Source organism: Nilaparvata lugens, chromosome 1 (assembly GCF_014356525.2).
Source record: "Nilaparvata lugens isolate BPH chromosome 1, ASM1435652v1, whole genome shotgun sequence".
NCBI lineage: Eukaryota > Metazoa > Arthropoda > Insecta > Hemiptera > Delphacidae > Nilaparvata > Nilaparvata lugens.
Window position 1 is genome coordinate 75,022,189 of NC_052504.1, and position 12,748 is coordinate 75,034,936.

The 12,748-nt window shown below is 34.5% G+C and overlaps 1 long non-coding RNA gene across 2 annotated transcripts in view; it reads left to right on the forward strand.

Moving 5' to 3' along the window:
- Positions 1 to 12,748, forward strand: part of LOC111054868 — a 63,147-nt gene that overhangs the window by 35,862 nt on the left and 14,537 nt on the right. For both annotated transcript variants that reach the window (XR_005573297.1, XR_002606325.2), the window contains exon 5: positions 5,139 to 5,203. This is a non-coding gene — a long non-coding RNA (uncharacterized LOC111054868). The remainder of the gene's footprint in view (positions 1 to 5,138; positions 5,204 to 12,748) is intronic.

Sequence of the window (12,748 nt, forward strand, 5' to 3'; positions counted from 1 at the left end):
AATTTTCTATATTTCAGACAAAATGAGATGAAATGTTCATTTTCTTGCAAGAAAATTGAAGCGATGCAAATATTCACAAATGAAACATACTTGATATATACAAAATAGATGTCATTTGAAAAGGTGGATGAACAAATGCTTCTTTTTTTTGCAACGATGTCTTGGTATATGTTATGAGGAATACTAACAATTCTTCTATCTATCTGATTTGATATATTCTATTTATTCATTTATTGTATAAAACACTAATCATAATACAGTTATGACATTGGAGGAAAAACTAGGCTGAGCCTGTACTATTTCTATCCAAAAATTTTGATAAAATGCTAATGTTGTCCAAAAGTTAAGGTTATGTAATCACACACTGCTTCGTCACTTGATTTTCAACAACACATTTTATAATAAAAGCTCTTCCTTTCTGATATTGCTATTGAATGTTCTGTTATATTTATTGTGATAACGTAGGTTCAGAATAATATTATTATTCAAGTCCATAAAATCTGTCGATAACCTCTGTCGTGTAAAATCTTTCGAGTGTTCATACTCGAGACGGATACCGTATATTAAACTCCTTCTCGACTGTGTTGAAGAATAGATCTCACCTGAAGAATATATTTGTGAGCATGTTTTGAGCCGGATACTTTGCCACTGTATTACGCATTAGGCCTACGCTTATACGATGTAGTGAACAGTCAGTCTCATAACACTTTCACCGAAATGAATTCCCCAGTTCAACTCGAATTACTCATCCTGATACCTTACAGCTGGAGATCAAGTGCTGGTGCCCACAACATAAAAGAAACATAAAATTTCCATTTAAGGAGGGCCGGTGCGGGTCTTGAATTATTCAAAAGCTCGTTCCAGCTCCAAGTGTAAGGCACATCCCCTATGATACATGGTCTTGCCGCTCATGTACTCCTACCTTCGAAATGTCTCCATTTCGAAGCGAACAAATATCGACCGGAAATTATTAGATTGGTGCGTGAGCGGTCACAATAATGCACCTCACATTTTTGTGATGTCACAGGTTTCATTCATTTTTGAACTCTTACGAGTAGTACTATTGAGACTTCATTTATTATAATGCTTGAGACAAATCCATTGGGTGATAGGATGATCCGTTTGAAACTGTGATTATGTAAGTAGAACGCCCTTGAAAGATCCTCTGTTTACTGGATTCTCAAATTACTATACAGTTCGTTGAATATAAAAATTCTCCTGAAGATGTAAATTGAATAGTTAGGAATATTCTTTTAGTCTTGAGTAGTTAGGCTAGTTTCAATATTTACAGTTACTGTATTGAACATTCTGTAATGAATTTTGAGAGAAAATATTTCAATCAACGGGTCTATTGTTTTCAACGTGCTACCACATTATACTTCAAATGAATTGAAGAGGAAGATTAGGAATGTTATAAGTCAATAGATTAGGTCCACAATGCGGCTACAGTAGTGCTATTGTAGTTGTGATGTATACGTTATTCATCATGACAGCCGAGAGGAAGAGGCTTATGGTGAAGCTGTAGAACTACAAAATGTGCAAAGTGAAGTCTGGGAATAGAATGATGTTGGTTGTGTGTCTGTTGGTCGAGAAGGGAAGACGCAGCAACTGAGTCGTTTGAAGCGTGGATCACTTATCAGCGGTTTTACCATAACAAAGGTGGCATTAGAGGCGGATCAGCGCCTCCTGCTGCTGCTGCTGCTGCTGCTGGTTATTTATTCAGCACGGGCCTCGACTGAATTTTCGCTGTCTTTTGCTGCTGCTGTTGCTGCTGCCGCCAGATGGAGCAGTGTTGCAGTCGACGATGGCGGAGAAAGATTTGAACAATTCATTACTGTCCGGGCAAGTGAGGCCTGCTAGGTGTTGGCAGCTACAGACCTCGTGTCTGTTGTCGGCAGTCGGTGTTGTTTGCGCGCTCCAAAATAAGATTAACAGTGAACTCGATGTTAATTTCCTGCTGAAAACAATCAGCGTTACCCTTCCCTTCTCTCCTGTTCGCTAGAATCCCCCGCATTCTTATTACTTGGGCTGTATTTTCCGGGGGCCGCCAGCTTCGCTCTCTGTATTGTTTGTCGCCGTCTTAGTCGATGTTAATCCTCGTGAATTGATGACGACTAGGTGGAAACAATTAGATCGGGGCGAAGGATCAGCAGCTCGCTGAAGGCTCCCAACTTCATAACGTTGGTTGGTGGTGGAGGAGGGTGTGGATGCGGCAGCTCTGTCCCCGGGAATTAATTGGGCCCCACCGGCCGGGCCCCCCTTCCCCCACCCAACCCTGTCGCCGGAGATTGCGCTCCCGATTCGATTAATGCCATGTTTTGCCGCTTATTGCGTTTGCCCTTGTGATCGGGTTAAATACTAGCAATTAGGTTCAAGCTCACTATCACATCCCCCCCTACCCATTCCTCCACTTTTGGGCAGTAGCTGCCTGTCCACCAAATCGTTAGAACAAATTAATAATGCCTTCCAGCTTTTGGGTTTTCTTATCTTCTTCTCTTCCTTTTCTCCCTCATCCCTATTCTATTCCCGTCTTTTCGATTTTCTCCTTCTTCCATCCAAAGGAATTTCATTTCCACACTCGCTCAAATATTGGACTTGTGAATGAATGGAGCTTGGCTCCTTGAGTTAGACTGGATTAGGAGGTGAATCGAAAGAGCAAAATGCAATAAGTGAGGAAGAGAGATCTGTGAGAGCGTACGCTACTAATTGTGAAACATCAAGGAAACAAGTGATTCGATTCATTTGGACGTTCATTTAGTAGTCGTCAATTCATTCTATTCTGTTCACGGTTCAAAGCTATTAATCCTTGCAGTAATATATTTGATGAGTGATACTCACGACTGAACGTTTTTCCTCGAATAATGTACAACTGTGTGATAATCATGCAATATTGTTACGCAGTATTTCATTGTTCCATCAAGTTCAGTTCACCTCCGCACAATTCCTTCAGTCAAAAGATTCTAAATTAGTAAGAGCAGCTGTTGTCAAGTTCCCAAGTTCCTTTCAAAGTTGTTTACAACTCTCATTTTGTTTGCAGGCGAATGATGAATACTTCCAAGATACCTCTAACTCAGTTAGATCTATGATCTGTTATTGTTAATTATTCTGTATTCATGCATGAACTTTCGTACGATATTGTCGTTTACTTGTTACTTACAGATGTGGTTGATTAGTCACTCAAGGAGTTGGAATTTAAAGGAAATAATACCGCACTTACATCATTCACTAGTGTTGAATGTCTCCCCAGAAAACTGAAAAAAAAACGTTCAATTGACATTCTGTTATATTGTGGAATATACCTTGTTCCTATTACATTCAGTTGATATAGAATCAATTTTAAGGCATCTCATACACCATGTATACAGTTATATTCATTTCATATCATAATATATAATTATAATTAAAAAGCTGATTAGTTATTGAAAGATTTAAACTCCTCACAGGCCATCGTTATTGTGAAACTACATGGATGTAGTATTGATAACACATAATTTTTAAAAGAAGTAGGTATTATAAATTAAAAAATCAACATCTTATCTGTATCAAAATAAGTATCCACATAAAACGTTACACTCGATATCGAATACAAATTATTGATTCACATCAATAACTATTGTTTATAATTGAAACATTCTGTTATGAATACATTTTGACTGATGAAATGTCAATACTCCACTCTATATTCCGATGAATGTAAAAACTTTTGGGGTGTAAGAAATGGCTTATCAGAAGGATTGTTGTTTCCACCTAGCGGGAGAAGTGACATGATGATGTAAAATGAAGGACAGATCAATACAAGTGGAGGAATCGATTGAATGACAACAACGAACTCCTCGTTCAACGGAACAAGGAACTCCCGCATGGAAAATTACAGCTGCTATATAGACTGTACGTGAATATGTTATCAATATTCTATTATAGTGATGAGCGGTCATGCCACACCTTTCTGACACACGCGGGTGAGTGTGGCCGGGGGGGGGGAGGGCTTCGTTGCGTCATTCGTTGCTTACCAGAGTAAAGCACTTGAATGTGATGGAGTAACAAAACTCTAGAAACACTTTCTACAGTTTGAACACTCTCTTTATTCTGAACTGCAACGCTGTATTCCACGTTGGAAGGAAATGATTAACATCAGTAGGGGACTGAAAATATCATAACAATAGTAGACGTTATTGAATTGAATGTAGCTCGTTTAAATGTTTGAGGCACTTGGAAGTAGACTTAACATTCAATTAATTACTCATAAAATTATAAACTAGACTATGTGCTATCAAATCTTGAAACAATATTTTCAATATCGGGGCAACGAGCTTCGCTCGTTATTTATTTATTGATAAACAGAACACACTTCTTTAAAATGATTGGGAAGGACTAACAGGCACAGCCCAAAACTGTTTCTTCCCCGAATTTTGATTTATACACTATAAATACTACAAAAAGTAGGTTATGTTAGACCTACATACACTTGAATTCAGGTCCAATTTCCAGTCCAAACATTTGAAAACAGGAAATTTATAATTTAGTTTGTTTACAGACCAAATTTAATAACAAAATAACACTCACTTAAAACTGTAAAATAATGATTAACTTTGAAAATTATGATGAATTTGAAAACATCGCGAAAATATGCTTTTATTTTTTATTATGATTAGTATTTTTCATTAATTATGAATAATTTGACCTTTAAAACCCTTCAAGGTTTCTTCATCTTTAAGGTCGTGATTATATTTTACAGCTGGCTATACGTCAGCTTATGAATTTCGGGGATGAGATATTTTGATTTTTCGCAGACGTACTCGTTCACTCACTTCCATTATTCACAGACTAAAGTCTCAGCTATTTTTCCAAGGATGAATATTATCCTTTTAATGTCGTTCAGCGAGTTTTCCTAGGGATGAGACCTAGTATCATCGAATTTTTATATCATAAACCTACTATATAGCAATCTTCATCAAAATCGTTAGAGCCGTTTTTGAGATCCGGTGAAATACAAACATATAAACAGAAATTGCTCGTTTAATAGTATAGGATATGATGAAATGACAGAGAACTAAGACTAGCTATAAATTTATTTGTTTGATATTGATTTTCTTAATGATAATGCAGAAATTGATTGTAGATTTCATTAATTTTTCCAGATGAACAAAGCAGCTGACTAGAATTCCGTCTCGAAAAGAAATCACTGATCACAAGCGTTTTACAGGTCAGTATACAGTACAGTATACTTTTATTAATGAGCCATCTCCCTCTCAATCATAATAATTATAAGTAACTAGCTTGCCCGGCGAACCTCGTATTTTCATTTACATCTCAATACGGACTCCCTATGTGCTTAGATATGCAGCATTCATTATTCCGAAAACATCTTCTCAATCATGGTAGTGATATCTATCAGTAAAGTGTTGAATTGAAAAAATAGATAGGTTAAATCAGTGTTTCAAAGATGAATTCAATGTGTTCATAGTTGTTGATTGTCAATAGATGGTCCAGGAAATGCGTGCGATGTACGATGAATCATAAAGCATTCCATATTCTTTCCATCTTCCATTTTAGGATGAATATAAGCTAAGCTAAATTCAAAAAAATTGTAAATTATTCTGTCATTCTTCAGTAATTAATGAATGCAATATGAACAACTCTATTTTATGAGGTGAATAATTTTTTTCAACATTTTCCAGTTTCTCAATGATAGGGGAGTGAAAATTATTATTTTGGGTCTTCTAAGGAACCATTATTTACAGATGGTACCAATCAACTTCACTTCAACTCCAAACTACCGTTTTAATTCCAGTGCACATTTTATCACAGGGTGACCTGTTTATTACAGCTGGTAACTTTAGATGCTAAATCATATTATCATAACATGATCTTGAATCATGATCATTTGTCCGTTCTTCGGTAGCCGCTCGGCCGACAATTTCGAAAACATAGGTCTGTAAAATGGATTAATAAATAATTATTATTAGCCCTCTATTAAAATTTCTGATCAGAAACCATACCCAATATTCACACAACATAGGCCTATTCCCAAATTCTCATACCGCTCTGTCAAGTAGTTTTCAAGTCATTATCTAGGATAGGAGATCTAGGTAGCAGTGCATGGATTCAATCTAAGTTCGAAGCTCTAGTTTAGATTTGTCAATTCTAAAAAATTAAATTAATATAAATAATATGTTTTAGTACGTTTTGGCTAGAAAAGTGATCGAAAGTATTAGGAGTGATAAATAGCTGTGGGTGAGTGATTATTTAGAAACCGGCCTGCAGTGACAGTTCATTTTGAGGTTAAAGACTGGGAAGTGAGTACAAAACTGAAATCTATTTTCGTAAGTAACTTCATAATTCTCATTAAAGTTGAATATTAAACAAAGAAAAACAATGAACTGTTCAGTTTGCGATAAAGATCTACCGGATGATAATGATTTTATTACCTGCAGCAGGTGTCAGTCTGGTTTACATTATAACTGTTCGGGTGTGTCAAAAAGTACGTGGAAGGCAAAAGGAGTGCAGAAAAAAAATGAATGGGAATGTCCTAAATGTAGATCCAGGAGTAGATTGAATAGCTTTGAAGAAGACTCTACAGACCCTGCTTTCATCGCAATGAAAAGTATGATGGAAAAATTGTTTGCCAAACAGGATAAAATAATCACTGAAAAGATGGATGAAATGAAGGATATGATTGCGAATATCGATCTTAAGGTAGGAGAAATGAGGAAGGATATGGAAATTATTCAAGGAGAATCGGCAAAGTTAAGAAAAGAGTTGGATGATTTAAGAACAACAGTGGAATGTGAAAAGCAATATGCAAGATCCAGGAATATAATTCTTACAGGTATACCTTTCGAAAAAGAGGAAGATCTAGCTCAGAATGTGTTAACTTTGCTGGGAAAAATGGAAATCGAAATAGGATTAAAAGATATCTCAACTCACCGACTGCCATCGAAAAATAAACTTCATAGTCCTGCAATTCTGCAATTGAACTCTAGAGCGGTTAGGGATAAAATAATTAAAGCAGCAAGAAAAAAGAAACCAGATACTGGATTAATAAATCCACATCGTCCAAAAAGAGCGATATACTTCAACGATCATCTAACTCCGTATTTTAATTCGCTGATGATGAAAGTGAAAGAGTTAAATAAGGTGAAAAATTATAAGTTTGTGTGGATGAACGGTGATAGAATAATGGTCAAAAAAGATGAGTTATCTAAGGCTATTCGAATTATCAAGTTGGACGATCTGGATAAAATGAATTGACTTAATCGATCCATGGCCAATTAAGTTTATCAAGAAATCATTCACATTTTTTTCATTAAAGCAATATTCTATTAAATCTGCTAATCACTTACACAATAAGAACTTAAAACAATATAGGATAATTGTCACATAGTTTTTTTTCCTACTTTGTACTAATTTTTAACTGAATCTGTATATATAATAATTTTTATGCATCAATTGGATAATGAGGATTTGAATTTATACGATGATACATTATGTTTTCAAAGTTTGAATGAGACTAGGGGTTTTTTGAAAAAGCAGATTGTGTCCGGTAATGAAATAAGATTTCTATGCACTAATATAAGATCTTTGAGAAAACATTGGGATAATTTAAGGATAGAATTGGATAATGTAATTAATGAAGTAGACTTTATTGTATTAACGGAAATTAATTTAAGAAATGAAGAAACAAATTTATACGGGATTCCGGGATTTGGAAATAAATTTAAATGTAGATCAGATGGAAGGGGAGGGGGAGGATTGGCAATTTTTTATAGAGATGGTTGGAGTGTCGATGAGATTGTAATAGAGTTTAAATCCGCTGAAATGATGTGTCTAAGAGTTAATAATAATGGGAAACAGATGATATTAGCAGCATTCTACAGGCCTCCCAATCAAAATGTCAATTTGTTTAATGAAGAGCTAGAGTATTTTTTATCCTTGGAAAGGATTAAAAATGAAAATAATATTGTTATGATGGGAGATATTAATATTTGTTATATGTCATACATGTATGGATCAGATAATTATTTAAGTGTATTGTATTCAAATGGTTTGTATAACAGTATTCAGAAACCAACTAGAGAGGAATTGTATGATAATGTATTAGTGTCTAAATGTCTAGACCATATCAATGTTAAATTGCATGATGATTTCTCATTTTCATCTTTTGTTGTTGAAAATAAAATTGCTGATCACTATTGGACAGGTTTGAAAATTGTTATGAAAAATAATTCGTATGTTCATATGGAGAATATTGATGATTGTAAAAGTATAATTTTGAATAGTCGAGTTAATTATTTCATTCAAAATGAAAATTGGTGGCCTATATTGGATATCACAGACCCATCTGAGATCTACAATGAGATATTGAATAAATTTACAAGTATATATGATAAAAGTACAATAAAAGTTAAATTCAATAGACGTAAGACAGAAAATCCCTGGTTCAATGATAGTATTAGGAATTTAATAGATAGGAAAGAGTATATTTGGAATAGGTTGAAAAAAGATAAATACAACTTGGAATTAAGAGATCAATTTAAGAAGATTCGAAATGAGGTTACATTCAAGATTCGTAATGAGAAAAGATTGTATTATCATAGGATATTTTCTGATAATTTGAATGACAGCAAGAAAACTTGGGAGACAATCAATCAGTTTATAAATAAGAAAAGTAAACCTACTATTTTAGATTCAATTAAGAGTAGTTTCCAGATTAATGATGAGCATCAAATGTCTAATCTACTAGAAGGGTTCAATTTTTGTTTCAAAGAAAGTGTTGAAAAAATAAATCATGAGATGAATGGAGAGCCATTTGACTTGGCGGCACAATTTGAGGAAGGCAATTATACTATTGGCAATAAAATGAGCATGAATCTGAGAAAAATTAATCAAGAATTATTAATCAAAGCAGTAAATAAGCTTAATTACAAATCTTCTGCAGGCCCTGATAAAATTAGACCGCAGGATATAAAGTCCAACTTATATTATTTGAAATTGATTTTGATGCATTTAATTAAGCGAATTGTTGATACTGGGAATATACCACCTTTATTGAAAGTAACTTACCTTAGACCTATTTTTAAAAAGGGTTCTCGAAAAAATTTAGAAAGCTATAGGCCAGTAGGCTCAGTATCTGTTATAATGAAAATTTTAGAGCACTACTTATGTATGCAGTTGCAACAATACTTAGACAAACATAATATTTTGAATAATTCACAATACGGATTTGTTAATAAGAAATCTACTATTGACTTATTAGAAAAAATGACAAATGACATCAATGGTGCACTGAATGATAATAAGTTTGTAATAGCGGTGGCAACAGATTTGAGTAAGGCATTCGACTTGGTGAATTATAAGATCATGCTATCCAAACTAAAATTGATAGGCATTAGTGGAAAATTTCTTAGGATATTTGAGGACTATTTTAGGGATAGGAGATTGCACGTCATTATAGGTACATCAATTAGTAGTGGTTATAATCAGACATGCGGATTAATTCAGGGTAGTATAATCTCGCCGACACTCTTCAATATTTATGTCAACGATTTGGCTAGTCTAGCATTCAAGGGTAGTATACTACAATATGCAGATGATAATTTACTCTATGTCATGGATAGTGATTTACAAATGGGCTTGAGAAACATGCAGCAGGATCTGAATATGGTAGTGAAATATTTTTACAATAATTCTATCAAGATGAATGCTCAGAAAACTCAAATGATTATATTTAAGAACCATAGAATAACTGTAAATGCTTTTAACTTGTTCAACGTGGTATGTCATAAAACAGAATGCTTAAGAGAGAATAGAGTAGTATGCAACTGTCAACGCCTTCCAGTTAATGATAGTATTAAACATCTGGGTATAAACTTTGATTTACATATGAGATTCAAAACCCATATTGATATAATGACAAGAATAATGAAGGTGGCGCTTTACAAGTGTTCTAGAATTAGTCATTACTTTCCAGTGAATACCAAAAGAATTATATACTTCTCAATGATACAGAGTATTATTAATTATGGAATAACAGTGTACTCCCTAGCCCCTCAATACGTAAAATTGCCATTGGAGAGGACTATGAGAAGAATTGTTCAAACGTTGTTTAATGGAATTGAAAGAAATCTGCTGGGAATTTTATCATTTGATTTATTAGCCAAGTACCATGACTTGTCAAGGAACTATTTTAAAGAGGAATATAGAGTATTAAATGAAATTGTTTATGGGCTGCGACAAAGAAATTACAGAACGCAGAGATATAATAATGTTTATGGGAAAAACTTACCTAATAATAGAATACCCGATTTATTGAACTCTCTCCCCATAGAATTAAGAAATTTGGAAAGGAAAGGTGAAGCTAAAAGGAAATTAAAGGCATATTTTATGAGAATTAATAACGAATAGGAAAAATAGCTAGCATAACTTTAGATTATTCTGATTGAAATTATTAAATGACTTACCCGTTGTAAATGTTAATGAGGTTAGAATACTTGATTCAATGTTATAATAAGTTGGCTATGGTTCAAAACGCATTTAAAGCTAGAAGTTTACTTCCAGATTATTATAAATAATTTTCATGCTACCAATTATATGAATAACTTCCATATTATTTATAAACACTGAATTGAGCCTGGTATAAGTAGATTTGTTTGTTAGATAATAAAGTCATATTCAACAAGATTAAATGGAAACACATAAAAATACGATGTATAATTTGAGCAATTAAGGGTTCAAAATTGAAAATAGTAGAAAAAGAAAAGTTTTTTGTTGAGTTTATTTCTTGTAATGTTTATACTCTGATGAAAGAAAGGTTATAATAATTATTATTATTATGAAAAAGATCAAAATGAGTTTTAGCAAGAGTAACTAGATAAATCTTGGTTGTAACCTGTGTGTATTAATTTGTGGCTGAGACGATGAAAATCAAGTTGGCAGCAAATGCCTTCTGTATGGATATCTGTGATCAGAATACTGTGACAAAGTGGGATGCTAAAAAAGTGTACCGACAATCTGTACTGAACTGTTTTCGAACTTCTTTTGTTGACTTTGTGTTCATTGGAAATGTCAAATTGTTTTAAAATAATTATTGTCTGTAAATTTTCTAACTGTATACCTCTCAAATAGCTAAATAGCTAGAGAGGTTATTATATAAGTGCAGGAGCTGTTTGTATTCAGTTGAAAAAGTGACAGTCGTAAGCTTAATTAATGATTTTCATGTGAAAACAGTACATTTCCATTGTCTCAGGTTGCCAATTTGTTGTGCCATGCGTTTAGTATTCCTCTCGGGAGGGGATGGGGTGGCTTGCACTGTGTTTGGGGGACCAAGTGGTGGGGGAGGGAATGGTGGTGCTGCAAACAGGATTAGCGTGATGAATAGGAAGCGATGGGTGTTTGTGCTTTTGCGATGGGCAGTGTGCTGTAGAGCTGACTGGGATCCTCTGCTCTGCTCGGCCCGCTTTGGCCTCTGTCCTGTCCACCAGGATTATCGGCTTCTGGGGAGCGATTCGGGCCCTTTTTGGAAGGGTTTGCATGACTGCCGGAGAGGCCCTTGGGCGCCTATTCACGCAGTGGCCCTACCCTTTCCCAGCCGCAGGGTCGAAAAAATACACAGCAGTACCGGAGATAACAGGTGGCATCTATCAGTCAGTCTCCGCTCTCAGCTAGCTAATTTTTGTACTCAACCGAGAAATATAGCTGATCAGTTTCCAACCAGCATCCACTAATCATCTTTTTCATTCGAAACCCCGCTTATCTGTTCCTCTCACTCCTCGGTTTATAATCACGTGCCATAGCTTGAACTCTTCTATTATTCAGTTTGAAATACTCCATTGAACTACTTCTATCATACTTGAAGGTCTCAGCCTAATGGTGAGGTCATATTGAGGACGTGTCAAGAGATTTTGTGTATTCGATTCAGTAGGCCTATGTAAGGTGTTGAATCGCCTGGTCTTGAAACGGTTCATCAAGTTTCATTTCTAATCACGGGATAGAATAATATTATAGTAGATCAAACCTCAAATTAACATTTGTACAACTGATTCCTCATCCATCTCTATTGAATCAAATGAACTGTTTGAGTCTGACCCTGAAAACCAATCATCATTGTCGTTGTGGCAGCTATCTTGATATGATAGTCATAGTTCAGTTACTTGATAATGTAGCACATTTTTCCAGAACTCATTAGGTCTCTAGATGTAGTTCTAGTAGTTATATTCTCAAGTAGAAGTTTTCACTAGAAGGATAATACATTTTCAATGTTGAGGATGTATATTTCTCACACATCGCAAGTATTTCGTTCATTGCACATTTTCAACTTTCAATTTCAATTTCAGTTTTTTCTTTGCGGGTACTATATTGTTTCCGAAGTGTATTGATTTTTAGTTTAAAATGTTGAAAACATTATTTTTGTATTATATCATATTGTATCATGTTTTACTGCATACTGCTTGTTGTTTTGTACTTTTGGAAATAAATAAATAAATTTCAAAAAAAAAATTTCAACTCTCCAACATTAAAAAATTATCGAAAATCTCCATAATCCATGGTGTGATGGATTTGTATTCCGTTGACAAGAGGTGATTCTATGAGAAGTTATGTATTGGGAAAATGAATTGTAAATGTGTGGATTTCATATGAAACAATGCTACAGCTAGATAGTATTGTTGAAGAAAGGGTTGAAAACAGTAGTTGTTTAAATACAGTTGGATACTCTTCATAATTCTCGTTGTATAGATAGGAAAATTCTAAA